The following is a 20012-nucleotide window of genomic DNA, read 5'->3' as shown; positions in this document are numbered from 1 at the left end:
TTGCGCCCTAACACGATTTCTCTTCTTCTACTGCTGCTTCTTCTTCTACTTTTTCTTCTACAGTGCTTCTTCTTCTTCCCTGCCTGCACTCATATTTGCGCGCTTGTGCATGTGTGTGTTTTTGTAATTGTTACACATAGACAACAACAACAAGCACAACAAAAGCGCCTGTTACAACAACTACATTGTGTGTTGTAGTTTTTTTCCTATCCTTTAGTAGGTTACTGTTGTCCTTATTTCCAGAGATGCACTGCAGGAGCAGCTAAAAAATAACGGGATTTTATTTTAGCGCCATGAATTTTACTTCATTATTCGCCTATCTCTCTACTCTTTGGTAATTTTTGCCGGCAAGCGGGCTGCTACACTTCGGGTTATTTTAACAGTGCTCTGTAAACCGTTTCGTTTAGCAGAAAATTACTTTGTCTTTATGAGAGTTTGATTTTTCTGAACCATCTTAAAGTTTATGCAAAGAGTGTTTTGTGGAAAACTACAAAGTAGTTCAGCTGACGAAGCATAGTTTTTATGGTCCTTCTACATACATTTACTATATAAACTGAACGATCAAATTCAAGTTCTTGCATGAAAAACTTTTCGACAAGATATCTCCACTAAATTTGACACGGATTATTGTCCAAAGACACGCTTCAATTTCCGAAGAAATTATAAGAAAATATGATCGTTGTCCTCGCTCTATGTGAAAACAGAAGACGATGAGCCCCAGAGATATATTAAAAACACAATTACGAAAGACTCAAACAAATCTTTTAAGTGTTTTTGGAAGAACATATGATAAAATGATCAACATACTTTGCTTCTTCTGCTTTATTGGCGTAGACACTGCTTGCGCGGCTATAGGCAAGTTTACAACATGGCGCCAGCCCTTCTTCCTTTTCCCTGTTTAATGCCAATTCGAGATTCTAAATGTAGCCAGGTCCTGCTCCACCTGGGCTTTTCATCCAAGTGGAGGTCTTCCTCTTTTGTGTCGAATACTCTCAGAGCTGGCGTTTTTTCATCCATTCGGACGGCATGACCAAGCCAGCGTAGCCACTGTCTCTTAATTCGCTGTCAATGTGGTCGTATATCTCGTACCGCTCATCGTTCCATCGACTGCGGTATTCGTCGTTGCCAACGCGCAAAGGACTATAAATTTTCCGCAGAACCTTTCTTTCGAAAACTCGTAACGTCGACTTGTAGAGTTTGGTCTATGGTCATGACTGACAAAAGTGACGTGGGAGCCAAGTCTCGACTGCCACGACTGTTTGTTTGATGACAGGAGATATTTCGTTTTGCCCCCCTTCACTACAAACCCATTTGCCTCGCTTCTTTGCCCAACATATGATCGGTAGTTTTACACTCTTTTAGAAGAATATACCTTCTCGATTCAGCCATACAGCTCTAATTATTTTCTCCAGCAGTGGATTCAAGAAGAAGTTCGAATAGAAATTACCCATCTGAAGAACAACACACTTTATACTCTATCAAAAAATCAAGAAGATGTTTTAGGTATCCTTCGAAAAAATATATGTGCTATGCAAACTGCGAGTTCAAGTTCCATTCATAATCTCACAAAGCAATGAGAATGTTTTCACAAAAGTGTGAGGTCTCTCAGGGACTTCTACTAAATTGCTGAAAATAGTTTTACAATAATTGAGTTAATGTTTGAGAGAGAGATTTGTACTTTGAAGCTAAAAATCGTTCAGCATTGTCATCATCATTCTGACATGAGAAGTTGGAAGATGTGTCGCTAAAAATCGGCATCTCCCCTCCAAGTTCTTCAAGACTTACTGCGCCTCTTGATTCGCGCTATCGTAAAATTAGTGGAAATATATATGTGACTTTATTTAAGAGAATCTTAGACCTTATCAAGAAACAAATTGTTTTCTTTTAGATTAGATAAACTTTAGAAAATTCTTAGTCTTTAACATCCTCTCCAGAGTGTAGTCCTTTGTTAGTGTTGTATTGCTTTAATTTTCAGACAGAGTTTTTATTTTTGCCCTTATCATAAGGATATTTTTTCGTGAATAATCATGGGCAACTTTCCAGCTTGAGGTCGAGATATTCCAGATAGATACGTCCTTTTACAGACAATGTGTTCTCGTGAATATTAATCAGCAAATCGAGGAAAACTTTCCAAATTGAGGTCCAAAATATTCCAAATAGACGTCCTTATCAAAAGACAATGTTTTATTGAAATATTATTTAGAAAATCATGGAAAACTTTCCAACTTGAAGTCAAAGAATTCCAGATGGACATCCTTTATCATAGATAATTTTTTGTCGAGAGTAGTTTACAGTGAAACGTGCCCATCTTCCTGGACGTTACTAATCCGTGGACGATATTTTATTGAAGATATTATTTAGAAAATCATGGCCGACTTTCCACCTTGAAATCAGATGGACGTCCATTATCATTGACAATGTTTTCTCAAGAATTTTATATTCGGCCAATCTGGGCCAATATCCCAACTTGACGTCCGAGATAGTCCAGTTTTTGTCCATTAATCATTATCAACGTTTTCTCGAGTATAGCAAATCAGGCCCAGCTTTTCAACTATAAGTCTAAGATATTCCAGATGTACGTTCCTTACCCATAGACAATGTTTTCTTGAGGATATTATTCAACAAATTGGGAGCCACTTTCGATGTGGTTATTTCAGGTGGATGTTTTTTTAATCATTGATCTACCTTGATTATGAAAGACTCTAAAATTTAGAAGGTCATAAGAAATATACTTAATTTAACCTCAATTATTATACTGTCAGCCTAAAAGTCGGCAATACTTTAAAATTTTTAACAAATTTTGATAGTTTAATCTGATCACGAGCATGATGAAATATCCTTAAACCCACTTTATGTCATGAAATGCAAGCTGTCTTGAAACAATTACCTTTTTATGCATAATTCCTTATACATATCCTTACATTGTTAGCTACTTTACATATTGCTACATCCAAACACACATACTGCCATGCGCGCACACCGCACGGAAGCCTCAAACAACAAGTTTGTAGGTTAGGTTAGGGACATACGCAAGTATGACGGCAGCTACACCGGCAACCGCCAATAAAGCATGCATATGTGTGAGTGTGCACAAACACACCGTCATCAACATGTACACATCTACACCGTTATGTATCTATAAACAGATACACAGTTAGCTGTGTGTATAAGCGACATTCAACAGCCGCCGCGGCAGCAAGCTTTCGTCACGACCCGCAAAAGCGAGAGTATTGTCGGCGCACGTTGTGTGGTGAGTACCGGCCACTATACACCACACTTCACCACAAGCACGCCTTCCATTCTTCTTTTGTTATGCCGTTCGGGTCATTTGGTTGGCTCGCAAGGTGTAATACGGGGAAATTCGAGCACAGCGAGGCAACGGCTGCCGACCAGGCAGGATTACGTCAATCGGAAAAACCGTTCAGTCGCCGACGAACCTCTCACACGAATTGTGGTAAAAGCGCTTTGAGGTGCACGCGTACAGGTCGCCAGCCTGAAAATTTCAAACAAATAATGGAAAAAATTCAACATCCAGTGAATATAATATAAAGAAAGTGAAAGAGAAACAAAAAAGAAAATAAATTTCTGTGTGTTTGTGCATTGCTGCGCTGCACTAAAGTGGAACAACAGTTATTTTAAGCCGAAGCGGCCGAAAATGCGTGGCAGTGCGGCAGAAAAACGAAGCAACTGAAGTGGAAAAAAGTTTCAAAATTCTTTTGGCAGGAAATGGCTTATAAAGTTTGGAGCCCAAACTTTGCCTAAATCGTGAACGAAAAATATTATACTAACAACAACAACCCCAAAAACAATATAAACGACTCCAATCGGCACGAAGTCAGTGGGAAAAAGCTACAAAAAAAGGTATATTCCTAACCTAAATTCCCTAGCACACTTCGCACACAAACACAGCCACACGCCACAACACCCATACACATACCGCGCGCATACATATGCAAAAGTACCGTTAGCTGCTTGCTAGTGTTGGTGGCGTTGCCATACTGGCTATTGTGTGCAACGGCGTTGTTGCAACTGCAGTTATAGCGCGCTGAGCTGCCGTTGGTGGGCCCCGAGCGCGTGAGTGAGAGAGTGTGTGTGTGTGTACGTGGGGTCCTCCTCATTGCCAGTGTTGGTGCAGTGCTGCGTTCTAACGGCGTGCTTGTCGGTGTCCGTGTCTGTTGCTATTTCGCGTTTTTGTGTCGGCGGGCAGACGGTCGCTTGGTCGGCCGGTCGGTCGGTCGGGCGTTCGGTTCGGTCGCTAGCTTGGCTGCTGGATGGGGTGTCGGCGTGCACGCCAGCATTCTGCAGTGGCTCAGTGCGACGGTGTCGGTGTGCGTGCTAGCGTGTGCGTTCGCAAAAATTTGTGCGGTGGAACATTTTTCAAAGTAAAACTCAAAGCTTTGAGCTGGTGGGATGAAAAATATTTTTTTAGATATATTTATTGCTAATTAAAGGTGTGCTAAGGCTAAAAATAAATTAGTGAAGTAAACTGAATTGAGAAAAGTCAATAATTTAAGAAATTTGTTGAAAATAACGGTAAAGTAAAATTGAGAATTAAAGAAAAGTAACTAATTTGAATAAAAATAATTTTTTTTTCAAATTTTTAAAGAGAAAGCATAAAGAAAAGTAAACAAATATTAAATGTTATAAAAAAGTTGCAGAAAAATAGTTATTTAATAATAAAAAACCAAAGCGCAAACAAAATAGAGATTACGATTCAGAGCAGTGGATATTTAAAGCGGCCAATTTGAGCTCTGAACATAAGAAGAAGTGAAATATTTCATAACTGAGGACAACAAAAGCTATAATTAGAAGCATGCTTCAGAAATTAACTGACGGTATACTAGAAAATAATGAAAAAAGCATGTTTTTAATTTAAGAAAAGCTTAAGCTAAAATTGTAGGCGAAAAAAAAAATTAAAGGGTAATCAAGATTATAATATATTGAATAAAGGCGTGAATTTCTTTAAAGAAAAAAGTAAACAAAAATATATGAAATTAAATTAAAATCATAACATATTAAGTAAATGCGGGAAATTCTTAAATATAAAATAAATAAGAAATTTATTAATGCAAAAAAAAGAATAACATTAAAAATGTTGGAATTTCGTCAAAAAAAATTTAATTATTAAAGTGAAAAAATAATAATTGTTTGATGTAAAACGCATTTTTTTATTAAACAAAAAAATATTGAAATAAAAAATAAAAATATATTGAATAAAAGCTAAGATAAATAAAAATTATCGTAAAAAAAATAATTGACGAATAAAATCTTGCATGAAAAAACGCTAGTAAAAATTAAAAAGTAAAAAAATAACAGTATGTTGAATAAAAACTAAAATTTCTTTAAAAAATTAAATAATAAAATTCATAACATTAAAAAAATAATAATATTTCAAATAAAAGCGCGAATGTCTTCAAAATTAAACAAAAATTATCTCAAATAAAAAAATTTTAAATAGAAAAATAATGGTATGTAGAATCAAAATTATAATTATAATAAAAAATTAAAAAAGTCATTAAAAAAAATAATATTAATATTTCGAATAAGAGCGCAAATTTCTTAAAAAAGAATAATATTATTTTCATTTAAATATACATATATTAAATTTTTTTATACTTAAAATAATAACAATAATTTAAAAAAGCTTCACTTTTTAAAACATATCTAAAATTTAAATTCAATAATTTTTTTCTACATATAAGATAATGAAAATATTTTGAAAAGAACTTTTGTTTTGAAAAACAAATCTAAGAAAAAAGTACAATAATTCTTAATAAAAGTTTACGTTTCTTAAAAAAAAAATGAACAAAAAGACTTTTAAAATAAAAAAATTAAAATAAAAATATATTCAATAAACATTGAAATTTCTTTAAAAACATTTAAATAAAAAATTTATTGAGGTATAAAAATAGTAGAATATTAAATAGAAACCTCCGCTTCTTAAAACAAAAAAAAAAAAAGTTTATAGAAGATTAGATTTCCATATATTTTAAAAGCCAACAGCAAAACTTAAAAGCTTGGAAAAAAATGCCAAAAAAACTAATTAAAAAAATATATATTTTTTAAGTATCTTTATATAAATTTTAAATATTTTTAAAAACATTAACAAAAAAAATCAAAAAAATATTTGAAAATTTATATAGAAAAATTTTAATCTAAAAATTACCAAATTTGCATGCATTTTTACATTAAAAATCATTGCTTGTCCCAGACTTTAGATATATACATATACATATGTACACACATTTACGTCTATATATGTATGTATATGTGTTAAAATCTATGTCAAAGCGAACGCGCCAAATGGAAGTGTCGCAATGACCGCTGGCTTACTTGGCAACAGCCGGCGATGACTCTTGGCAATGCAGCAACTCTGCCAATAACTTTAATTGCATGAAAAATGTGAAAGTATTTCGCATATATTTAACAAAACGAATAAGGGAACAAAAACAAAACGGAAGTTGAGTTATTTTTCATATAATAATATTACTTTATATTAAGAAAAAAAAGGAAAAACGAATAATAATTAGAGATGAAGGCAAAATGTGAATTGAAAAATAAAAAAAATATATATAAAAATAAAACTTAAACTAATAAAAGCCACAAATAAAACAATGAAAATAAAAAAAATTAGGTAAAGCCAACAGTTTATATTGAAAAAAATTGAAAAAGTAAATAAAAAATATGAAGAAGAGAAATATTAAAAATAATAAAATATAATATAAAACATAACAAATAAAATTGATAAAATTTTAATTAAAAAAAAACATTATAACAAGATAAAATTCAAATCAAGCTAAATACAATTAAAAAATAACCAAAATTTTAATATTTAACTAGAAAAAAAATAATAATAAAAATATAAAAAAAAATAATAATGGAATAATTAAAAAATATAAAAAATAAGTATTTTAAAAATATTATTATAGGAATAGAACGAAAAAAATGGGACTAAGGCAAAATGTGAGTTTTAAAAACTCTTGAAAATAAAAAATTTATAAATAAAAAAATATAAAAAATAAAAATAAAAATATAAATATTAGTTTTAATAAAATATAAAAAATAATAAACAAAACTGATTAAATTAAAATTTTAAAAAAAAAACTTGTAACAGGAAAAAATTCAAAACAATAAAAATTAAATTAAATAAAAATATTGAAAAAAAAATTTAAAAAATAAATATAAAATATAAACAAGAAATATTATAAACCAATAAAATATAAAACATAATAAATAATAATGATAAAATTGAAATTAAAAAAATTGTAAGCAGAAAGAAATAAATAAATAAAATTTTAATAACAACAAACTTTTAAAATGTAAAATAAATTTAATACTTATAAAATACAAAATCAAACAGTCACAATCGCTTAAAGCTTAAAAAGAAAACAAAAAAATAAAAAACCCAAAAGTCTTTAAAAAAAAACCTGTTAAAAAATTATTGAGGCAATTATTGAAATAATCGTGCACAGTTATGCTAAAAGCGCATATAACACTAACTATATTTGTACAAAATTATAAACAAAAATGCACAAATAAATATGTCTAAAAAAATTGCAATTCATAATAAATTTCTCATGTTTTTTCTCAGTAAAAAGCAGCAAAAATAACAGCAAATAAATCAAAAAAGCAATACAAGCGAAGAACTTTAAACAAAAGTGAAAAACTCCAAACAACAATTTAACGCAAAAACAGTTTGCATTAAATTTGTGCAGCGAGTGTGAAAATTTATTTTGGCGTGTTCCATGTGCAATTAAATAAAATAACTGATAACTGTAAAAAATGCTGAAAAAGTGAGTTTAAAAATGCGCGCACTTCTCAATACGAAATGTGTGCGTGTATATACTTAATATGTAGGTCATAAAAAATGCAATAGTCAATAAAATATATACACATACATACACGCATATGCCTATGACGCTGAGCTTGGCTGCATGTGTGTTAACGGTAATTTTTGCGTGCGAAAAATTCAAGCTGCTCAACATAGAAAAAATAACCAATAAAAATAGTAATAAATAGCAGAGTAAACTAAAGAAGGAAAAAATACATTAATAGAAAATAAATAACAACAACAACACATAAAAATATCGTTTGATTGAAAAAATCGCAAATATTTATAAAAACTCATATGAAAAAGTTACTAAGTAATTACGTTATGCTAACATCATAAATTCAGTTTTCAATAAAATAGTGTTAAAAATGCATTGCAATTTAAAACAGTGAAAAACAACTGAGAAAAAGTGCTTTCCGTAAATAATAAATCACTGCAAAGATAAAAGTATAAAAATATGTATAAAAATGTCTGACTTTGTGCAGAAAAAATTTCCGATTTCAGAATAATTTTAAGGTAATTTCAAAATATAGAATGTGTGTTATTTGTTTTTGTAATACACTTTTTCTGTAGGGTTTTCTTAGATTGTTGGAATAATTTAGAGTTCGCAACACAAATGTTTCATGATAAAATAACAGATTCTTCTTTTTGGCTTAAAGTATAATTTGAAGTCTTTGATTATTAAATAATAAACAGCGAAAAAGTGAATTAAAAGCCGATTCGCTGCAGTGGCAATCTTTAAATCATAATTGATTTTTACAAAGTGTCAACTAACTATGCTTTCGGGTGACGAATGTTTTTTTTGGCCATCTCAAACCTTCAGGAATATCAATAACATTATAACGGTAATTTCGCTAATTAATAATGAAAAATAATGAGAAAAAAATTATATCAAAATTTCTTTTACAACATATATACGTACTTTAAGATCAGCATGGCGAGGCAGTCCACTGATGAAGAATCTCTCTAACGGTAAAAGTTTATTTTTATTTCCCTTTCATCAGGATGTTAAAATATGAGACTTTTGAGATCTAGACCAGTTAGCAAAATCGGAACACTCAGGGGTGTACATGACCGCAAGGTCCTTCTAACGCTATTGCAGTTGGCGTCAATAAAAGTTCAAGTAAACTCTTCGCTCTGAAGGAGACATAACTGGAAGCTGTCCCATCAGAGTTCAAAGTGTAAGATTGAACATTTTACTGACGTTAGCCAACTGCAATAGCTGTTTGGAAATGAACTGGTCTGAATCAAAAGTCTAGTACTGAACCAGGAAGCGTTGAGTTGTTTCCACCTCTTCCTCTTCCATACAGCTTCCATCAAACGCATCGGCGTCTGGTAAGATTACCAAGCTTACACCATTGACGCCAAAAAGACAATGGCCTGTTAAAAGACCCAAAACTAGGGAGAGGTTAACCTTACTGAGGGCAAAGAGATCACTAGATTTCTTGCGATAGTGAAAAATTGAACTGAAGTACCTTTGTTGACATTTTACTTCGGTATGCTATGCCAAATTACGATAGAAAGGCTTTTTGTGGATGAATGTTTCAAAGCCAGCGAATTATTAAATTACGGTAAACACATAGCATATATAAATTTTAAGTCTCAAAATTTTCTCATTATTTATTAGCGAAATTACCGTTATAATGTTATTGATATTCCTGAAGGTTTGAGATGGCCAAAAAAAGCATTCGTCACCCGAAAGCATACTTAGTTGACACTTTGTAAAAATCAATTATGATTTAAAGATTATGACCTTTTCGTTCCTCATCTTCAATAGCAATTATCTAAATATTATTTCTATGTTCCGGCTAAATAACGAAAAACCACGTCAAGAATTGAGTATGTCAAGTTGGCTACCTGGGTCAAGTAAATATAGTACGTCTTTATATACTTAAAAAATGACATTAGCGAAATTTTATGCTCCTCAAATGCGGTATATTTTAACTTTTACGAGGTTTTTGTAAATACAATCGTTTAAGCGGTTACATGGATTTCCTTGGGTAAAAAGTAGTTTATTTTCTATTTTTTTTTCTCATTATTTAAAAATGAAATATTTTATTTGTACCTTTTATTATTACAAACACAGACTGTTAACAGAGAAAGAAATTTTGAAATTTTTGGAAAAAAATATTTTAAACTCGGCCAGTGATGCATGAAAACAGATGCACGCGTGTTGGCAGAATAACTCCTTACAACATCATCTCAAATTAAAAACCATATGTGTTTCAGTTAAAATCTTAACTTAAAGCTTGGACGAAAAAAAACTGAATATTGGATTTTTGGGAGACATTTTTGGCAGACATTTAAAAAAAAATTAAAATTTCGAAACATTTTTGTTTTCAAATAGATCTAATCGAAAAAAACTCCTTCGCTCAGGTCTTTAAAAATAGTATAGAATTTAATAAGACAAAAAAAAATCGATTTTTTGAAACCCGTAAACCAATGTAACTCTTAAAAGATATTAACGATTGAAATTCACTATTTTAAATCACTCAGTAAAAAATATATTTTTTATTTGCAAAAGCCATCGTCTAGCAGGAAGTTTTCTGATTTACAAAAACTACATGTACAATATTTCGATTGAGTTAAGCTTATCAAAGGAAAAGAAAAAAAATAATTTTTGTAGATAGTAGTGTATTATCCAATGACAACGCTGAGGTTAGGTCCGGTCATACTTAAAATATTTGATTAAGAAATTTTTATGAAATTTTTTTTTAATAAATAAAAATTAAATTTCTGTTTATCTACCTCATGAGATTGAAGAACTTTCTTTTATTTTTATTTTTTTTTTAATTAATTACATTAAATTTAGTTTAATAATTCAAAAGAGTGTCTAACTGAATATCATTTCCATACCAATATTCATATAATTTTAATATGGTTTCAAAATATACTAGAAATTTCAATATTACGTATACGCCACGTCTTCTACTTCTACTAGCTTTGCCGCATATGCACTCAAATTACCAGCATACATAACATTTCTGTGAGCATAAATTATTTATTTAGGTCCATTAATTCAAACGCTACATTTAGGCTATCACGCTCTATATCTTTCGCATACGCTCTCCCTCTATCTCGCTTCATCTCCCTTCGCTGTATCTTCAATAATTAAACGTATACCAATTCTGTTGAAAGTACTTAGTGGAACCATCTCGATGCTGCGCCAAATAGAGTTATCACTTGAAAGGCATAAATTTGCTGCTTGCTTTGCTTACGGTGCTTACCGTTGCACGCTTCACCTCGCTAACCCCACCACGTGACTGGTGTGACCTAAAATAGTAAAACACCGGAGCTCGCCGACAAAAGTAGCCACATTTACGGCAAACGAACACAGCGAAGTGAACAGCAAATAGTCGAGATTGCTGTAAATGCGAAACATGAATAACTGTAAACACACATACATACATATATATTCATTTATGTGTATATGTGTGTGCGTGTGTGTTTCAGCGCATGAAGGTGCTTGAATGCCGCTTTAGTAAATAAATCCTCACAATGCTAAGTTATAACCTTTACAAAATTTGTTGTTGTTGTTAGTTTTTGTTGTTTTAGCTGCAGTTGGCCATTTTGTAGTTCGCCAGCGAATGCTGCCGCCACACCACACTCAAACAGCTGCGCAAACAAAGCTCCACTCACACAATCACAACCGCCCGCTGTGCCACTTGCGCTTATGCTCCAACATTTCGTCGTGATTTCTTGCTGATTTAGTTGTTCTCGTTATTGTTGTTGCTGTTGTCGCCCACTGTTGTGTCGTATTTAAGGTAATTAATAAATAAAATACGACATTTAAGATAAATGCACGGCAATCGCTTGAGTAATGTGCGAAACGTGTAGCCAACTACCATTGATTTGGCGCATTCGACAACATCAACAACAACAACAACAACAAAAAGAGTAATAACAACAAAAACGCAACCGCCAATCGTTGCTTACGGCACCTGAGCCCCTAAAACCGACCCCAGCCGCTTTCGCTTTATGGCTCACTCTGTCACTTCGCCTTCGTCGTGCCCCACTTTCTCCCTTTGGCAGCTCAGCTTCTCGCACTTCCTGGCATTTCGGCTCGTAATAATACCGCCGTCGAATTGCGTAGCGTTTTGTGGGTCACTGCCGATTTGTTTGGAATTAATGTATTAATTCTTACGCTAATTATAATTAATGAATTTTCCACTCGCTACAAGTTCGGCTCAATTACCTATGTGAATGCTAACAACAACAGCTAATGGAAACATTTTCTTGCCACTAAACAAGTCAACGGCTAAAAATAATTCATAATCAGATAAAAAATTGTATAAACTTATATATAAACTTATTTTTATTCGTGACCTATGCGTCCATAGGAGTTTCGATGAGTTTAGTACGTGACCGCTACTTGTTTAATTGTTGTTGTTGTAACAGCAATAAAATATTAACGAAATAAATTTAAGTATTACTGGCGATTTGGTAGTCCTTGGCTGGATAAAAAATTAGGTCTAATTTGCTTACCTTGACCCTTTCTAAGAAGGTTTTCATGTCAGAAATACACTTCAAGTACAAAATTACGCACAGAGAGTCCAACACTCAAGTGATTTGCAAACGATGACATTCGAAAATTATTTTGAAATCAAAGTACATTTCATATTCGAAAATCCTTTTTTTGAGGAAATTTATCAAGCGATAGCAGATGGGATCCAGTTAGCAGGTTCATGAGGAGAAGTCATAGTTCAGGATGCCTGCGCTTGACGGGAATTTTAACAGTCACTGTAGCCTCACTATCGATATCTCTTCCAGTATATCATACCGTCGGGAACCCAGATGCTTACAGCATAGTCTTGCCAATGCGGGACAAATGGACAAGGGATGCTCCATTGTTTCCCAGGTGCCTTGCTCCAGACTTCCTGCAGACTTCTCGAGCGTGTGTATGTTTGAATCTTCTTTCTCAGTTGAAGAATGGAGTCATTGTTTGCCCAACCACTATTACCCACCGAGCCATACCCGAAGGTTCTATATATAAATTCTCCTGCCGCTAGTAGTTGTTCCGCCGATTTTGTTACACAGTTATCAGCGAAAAGGTCTATAGGTGGCAGGTTTGCTACCAGTTTAAAAACCGCCGTTGGAGTTGTTCTTAAAGCTCTCACTATGCACAGCGCAGCGAGACTCTAAACCTCTCCATTGCCTTCCGGTAGGTGCATTTCCGTTCGCCTGTCCGCATATGCCACTATCTTAGGGGCTTTGCTGTCCAAGTTCATTAGCAGTTCATTCACCACTAATGTCCATAGAAGCGGAGATAGCACTTTACCTTGCGGAGTATCTCTACAGACTTTCATGGTCTCGCTAGCGTCCTTTTATTCTGCTCTTATCCTTCTAGAGGTCGTAAGGCTTCTGATACAGCGATGTATAGCAAGACTAAAACCTATTGACGGGATACTATTCGGAATGTATTCCGCACAGACGTTGTTGAACGCTTCAGATATGTTCAGGAATGCTGCAAAAACTGAAAATCCTCATCGCCTTATTTGAATATTTATTTCAGTTACGAGAGAAACGCGGTTAAAGGTTTACGTGCCGACGTTGTCTGTTCTGAACGTTTCAACACTTAAACGGTTTGGAGAGGGAAATGGTCTTCTTCACTATTCTACCAATTAAAAAATACTTTCGGAGCATAAAGTGTACCTCAAGGCAAAAACAAAATAATCAATTTTTTGTAAATAACTACTAGACTGGTATATTCCTCTAAAGGGCCTCTGACATTTCGTAAATTAATATGAATATGAGCGGCTAAGCTTGGAAAGGTTCAACGAATGGCCATCTGGTGCAGCATCCCCGACTACATGTACCAATTTACTTATATACTATATATTTATATGTACATTTATGTTTCGTGTACTCATGGTATAAATATGTTCATCATATACAAATCTAGACATTCAGCGAAGTAGCTATGTATGTTCACTATGAAAGCACCCGGAAGTGTTTGAAAGTAATCATAAATGGTTTCCATGTCGAAAGCGCAAATCCATTTCACTGCTTTTATCTATCCATTCATTCATTCACAAGGCATTCATGGCAGCGCCGCACAGTTAACACTCCATGGAAAATCAGCAAGCCAATGCTATAACAGAGGTATGAAGTTGACTTTTCCGCACGTTTCGCCCACTCGCCCTCTTGCTGCAGCCTTCACTTCTTGCATTTTATAGCGCTTCACTTTGGTCGAAACGTGTCTCGGGGTGTGCAAAAAGCTCTCCTTCTACCTCAATTATTTCGTGTAATAGCTTTTAGTTTTATTACTATTCTAATGACTTTAGCATAAAATGAAAATTGCAACAACACTTCCTGTGCTGGCTGTGCTAACTGTTTATCTAACAGGAAATTAAATATATGTGTGCCAGTATTTATTCTGCTCTGTTATTATTATTTTTAAGTGAAATTACTTTCCGAGTGTTCGAGTGTCTGCTTTAGTGGCTCATTAAGTTGAGAAAATATGTAGCAACTGTAAAGTGGAGCAGAAAATGTGTCGAATTATAAGTCACTTAGCTTGTTTTATAACGAGAGCAATTCATTTATTTACTTACAGTTTATATCCATTAGTTGGTTGTTTTAAGTTATAATTTCTATGTGACATTCAGCGAAAAAGAATCGAAAAAAATTCCTAGATTAATTCAGTAATATATTTTCCATATATAGACTTATTTTTTGAACTTTTAAAACCGTGTTTCTGATTATTCACATTAGAACTTTTAATATAAAGAATTTTTGTTTATTTTTGATTCCACACATTTTTGAGGCACAGATATGCCATTGTCACATTGCCCTCTCGATTAGTTTTAGTTGATACATAAGTATATATTACAACTGTAAGATAAACAAAATTATTACACTCTGTAGCAACATAGCAGCATAAATGTTAACAAACAATTTGGAATTGCTGTTATAATCCCTGGCAAACAACAAAACAATGTAATTAGTTCGTTTTATGTTACTGCAAACCCGCCGAATGATCGGCTGTAATTTCGTTACAGCATACATTACAGTGTAGGAATGTTACATATTTGCGCATACAACAGTTGTTGTCTCGTCATCGCGAAGCAGGGCAGCAGCACTGCAGAAAACTATAAGTGCAACAGAATGACCGAATGTTAATGCAATTTCACACATGCTCGTTAACATTCTCTGTTTGATAATCGTATGTGTCGGTAAGTGCGCGTCGGTACGTGATCGCGATCAAAGTTTGTGAAAAAGTAAGAAATTAATCATTTAGTGGATTTTTTTTGAGTATTATTGAAAAATTATTCGAATTTGTGAATGCAAAGTGATAAGTGTATGTTAATTAGTTAAGTGAAAGTGTACAAATGCAATTTAGCAAAGCAGTGCACAATATTGTTGGCTTGGCAAACATGTTTCAGCATGCACGTGTGAAAAATGTGCGTTTACTCGAAGATTCCAAACTGCGCGTTATGAACGCAGCAAATATACATACATACGTATGTATAGTAGTAAATCTAAGTTTAGTGAAAAATTTATCAATATTGGTGATATTTTATTGATTTTATTGTTCTTTTTGAAAGTTCGAAAAATTCTAAAACTAAAACAGGAATTTTTTATACTTACATTTAGTACGCGTAGATACATATGTATATGTATAATTGATCTTTTAGCTTTAGTAAATATATACTATTTATGTACATATTATATTAAACTCGTAATATGAAAAGTTTAATGCTTCATCCTGTTTTCTGCTTTCTTTTCAGCTATGCCTGCATATTCCAGTGTCCAATTAAAAATAAAAAGAAAATCATAAAAGCTCTAAAATATATTCCATTAAAGTATAACTTTGTGCATAAATCATAAAATAAAAGAAAAGTGCTAAAATATTAAAATATAGAAAAAAAGAAAAATGAAAATTGCAAAACTTGAAACAATAACTTCTTAAACTCAGTAAACATAAAATGCTACTAAAGTACTTAAGTTGAAAAGCTTCCGCTAATTAAAAATATAATTAAAAAAAAGTGAATTAAATAAATAAATTAGTGTAAGATATATTAAGCTGATAATTTAGATTATTATATAATAATAAAAAATATACAAAAAAATAAAAAAATAAGTGAAAGTGTGGTTCGTTGGAAAAATTGTTTTTATCGGTTGAAAGTGAGTACGAAAATTAAGAAAAAATAAAAATAGTTTTCGTGAACGCGGTAAATCGCGCCTAAAAACTTATTTAATTACTAAAAGTAAATATAATAAATATACTCTGGCTATCTGTATATAAAAAAATAATGTTATTAAAAATATATAGTCGTAAAAGCATGCACAGTGTGTCACAAAAGTGTTGAAACTTATAAATATTAAGAAAATAAATTAAATAAAATCTCCAAAAAAAATAATAATAATAGAATAAAAATTTAAAAAATGTAAAAGCATGCGTAGTGGTCACTTAAGCGTTAAAATTAACCAAAACCAACAATAACAAAATATAATAATAATAATTGTGTTATAAAGCAGGCGAAATAACTTCGTTAAAAGCATTTGCTGCGGCACGAGAATGGGATTGGCGCACGCAAAAGGTGAGTCCACCAAAGAGAAATTCTATACAAAGCATAATAAAAAATAAATAAGGGGGGAAAAAAATTACAGCCTGAAGCCCTTTCAGCTGCTTGCCTTTGCTTCACTCGCTGGTGCGACGTGACGTATGCGCAACATTTTTAAACATTCAAGTAAGCCGCCAATAGCGGGCAAGCGAGTCATTCAAACATACTTTCAAATAAATGCGTATATATAGTTGTTTATTTGTATATGTGTTTCGTGTGCATATATGTGCGTATATATTTTTGTATGTATGCATGTACGTCTGCAGTTTATAGGCACTGGGCGATAACGAATGTTAAAGCACGCCGCGTGAACACGAGATTGAATGTCACGCATATGCGCTGCCGCTGCCTGTCTATTTGTGTGTGTGTATGTGTGTGCTTGGCTGGTAACAACAATTTTGCTTGTAACTTTATGTATAAATAATAAAGGCAAAGTGAAAAGAAACAATAACAATTTTAAAGCATCTCACGCGCACCAACTACAATGGCCTCATAAAACCGCAGATTTTTTGTGATTTATACCCACTCTGCATGCGCCGTAAAAAGTCCATATTTGTGATGGAGCCACAATGGCTTAACCGCGCGCATATGTGTACAGCGTGCTATAAACTAACGTATTAATAAAGCTTTTTCATGCAAAGTGAAGCCTGGTGGGTTCATATTCTGCACAATATGTTTACGTGTGCGTGTTGTTATACTGCAGCTTGGCTCGATTTGCGTTTCCTATAAATAAATGCAGCACATAAATACTTAATTTTCGGCTGAAATTCGAGCTATTGCAGTCGTTTGCTTGTATGGCGGAAAATAAAATACTCTTTTCAATCTATTTTTAGTTTTTTTGCAACTTTTTGCTGTCAGGCATAGTTTTTGTCGTTAATTTGGTGCAATCGTTTGTACAGTTTTGGGTTTTCAAGTGAATTCCTTTCATAAGCAGCGCAAAGTCAAAACTATTTGTGCAATTTTTTTAATTTTAAGAAATTTATTTAGGTCAATACGATGGAATTTTATTGTTTATAATTTATTTTGAAACGATTAACGGGACAAAGTATTTTTTTTTTGTCCCAACTATTTGTTGTCTACCCTAACATGACTATATTATTATTATTACGTTTTTATTGCTCTACTTATGGTCAAACTACTGACCAAATCCAAATGGAATTTGTAGCTAATTGTAAGGCACCTAAATTTTGTTGAAAAATATCACTTTGAAGCAAAACAATAACATTTGTTGGTATTTGCGATAAGAAACAATAAATTTTTTTCCATTTACTATAATTTAGAAAATATTGTTATGTTATGAATAAAAACTTTCCGCTCTTTAAATTTCTTATTTATTTTAGAGCCGGAATTAAATTAAATTTTTTTTAACTCAAATTTAATTGCAAAATTTTTTCTCTAATGAATTTTTGTTAGTAAGGTAATACATTTTCCTCCTACATCAACAAAAAAGTCTTTACTTTGCTCAAAATCGTTTTATAATTATTCTCAGTTAGTCGCTGAACAGCTGCCCAACGAATGGCTAAGTATATAGCTTGTTTTATTTTTTTATTTACCCATAGTCTTAGTTGATAGAGTTTTTTTATTCAAATTTAGTATAAATTAAATTATAATAGAGAATTATAATAATTATACTTACAATTTCCGGGCACTTTTTTGTCACATGTAAGTACAGTCAAGGAAATTCTCAACATATACCCTTCGATTTTGCTTTTCTCTTTGGAGAATTAAAAGAGTGCTTCTGTAAACATTAAGAACATTTGAGTAGAAGTTTATTTGCGAAAACCAAATAAATGATGGCAATGACAAAAACAAAAGTAACCAAAACATGAGAAATCACCCGGAAAAAACTCTTCACACAGCTACGATACGATATGAAAATTTGCTTGGCGAACATTCCTGTTTTAATCTTGGTGCTTGGTCACTGCTTGTAGACATCGGTGCATAGGAGTTTTTAAACTTTTAGTAATATCCATCGCAATTTTGTCTCAAGCTTGGGTAAGGACAGTTTTTAGGGTTGCTTTTCTTTTCTAAAACATTCCAAATATGTAATCGTCTTTACATCTGGTGATTGTGATGATAAATTTATTTACCTGTAGGCATTATAAGGCAGTGCCGAAGAAGGCGTGCTGTGTGCTTAGAAGTAGCCTTCAAGTTGAGTTTCAATATGTTTTTATAGGCACAGCGATCCATAGTATGTTCTGCAAAACCTAAACGAGCAACTCCGGAGGAAGTCATGGCAACCAAAACTATAAAGCTGCCGGCTTCATATTTGACTATAGCCATGTATGTATAATATGCTTCACATTTGGCCTGTTCTAGATCCCACATCTTTTTTTTGCATTTTGTGTCATCGTGCAATCTTGCAAGAACTATAAAATTAGCCTATTTTGTTGTTTTTGCCATTGAGAATACTGCCTTATCTATAAAAAATTTTTCCGACGTCCGATATTTATCCTTAAAATTCATAAATTCAAAAAAAAATTTAATTAACGAAAAAAGTATTATTAAAAAATAATTGATTTTCACATTATTTTCAAAGAACTTCAGCACACACTATCATTATGCCTTTGGAAATATAATATTTAAATATAAAATTTTAACTATTTATTTATACGGGTCAGATTTTCCAAATTAAGAGCACTCCTAACTGCCTTTTTGTCTTATTTTAATTCCTTATACAATTTATTTAAAATATTCCTCAAAAAAAAATTAGAAAAACATTTGATGTTATTTATTTAATTAATACCTTTGGCTCTGCCAGTACAGTACATTTCAAATATGTGTCATTCCCATTCATAACTATACGTTTTGCCAATAAGCCGACAACAGCGACAGCTATCGATCTTTGAAATTTCGTACAATTTAAACTCTATAGCAAAAACAGTCTTATTGAAAAAAGTACTTCTGCTTGGATCACTCGTTATTTAAACACTGCAATCTAATTTAGTTGAAATCACCCAACGGAAGTGTCACTTAAAGCTAGTCAAATATACTTTTTGGTGTTAAACTCCGAGTTTATGACAAGAATTGCTAAACAGCAATTTAAAAGTTCAACTTATGAAGCATTAAATTCTATTATATGTATACTATACATTATTTCTATACTATAGACATATAATTTCAGTTTTCTTGGTCTACAAGAATTTCTGAGAATTCTTCAAACTTTGAATGCTCTCAGCTCTGCTAAAGTACGTTCAAAGCAATTTGAATTTAATGGAGTTTATTTAAATTGTTCTTTAAATTTAAGTTTATCTGTGCCATAGCTGCATTTCATAAATTACAAAAGAAACACATTTTTTACTTTTTTTGTGGTTTTTTGTTTTTGTTGCAATGCTTTGTGTTAAACAAATGTTGCTTTGGAAATAACAAAGACAATTGCTTTCTAATTGAGACAGCAGTGAAATATTTTCGGAATAACCACATATACACTATGTATACCATACACATAAACACACACACACACATACACAGCTACGCACATTTATTCTAATTTGTTGGGGAAAACAAAGTGAAATGTCCAACTGAATTAAATCCGACAAGCAACAAATTGCTGAAATTTCTGGAAATCAAAATTATTTCATGAACAAACAAAATTTGTCTGCGCCTTGAGTAAACAG

At 32.4% G+C, this 20012-nt stretch overlaps 1 protein-coding gene across 1 annotated transcript in view; it reads left to right on the top strand.

The window, feature by feature from the left end:
* LOC126757347 (sodium/potassium-transporting ATPase subunit beta-1-interacting protein) overlaps positions 1 to 15614 on the top strand; it is a 265042-nt gene extending 249428 nt beyond the window's left edge. Inside the window, exon 7 of the transcript XR_007666727.1 lies at positions 15559 to 15614. The gene's annotated coding sequence lies outside the window, so the exon portion shown is untranslated. The remainder of the gene's footprint in view (positions 1 to 15558) is intronic.
* The last annotated feature ends 4398 nt before the right edge of the window (positions 15615 to 20012 follow it).

Source organism: Bactrocera neohumeralis, chromosome 4 (assembly GCF_024586455.1).
Source record: "Bactrocera neohumeralis isolate Rockhampton chromosome 4, APGP_CSIRO_Bneo_wtdbg2-racon-allhic-juicebox.fasta_v2, whole genome shotgun sequence".
In the NCBI taxonomy this organism is placed as follows: Eukaryota; Metazoa; Arthropoda; class Insecta; order Diptera; family Tephritidae; genus Bactrocera; species Bactrocera neohumeralis.
This window is presented reverse-complemented; position numbering and strand designations above follow the sequence as displayed.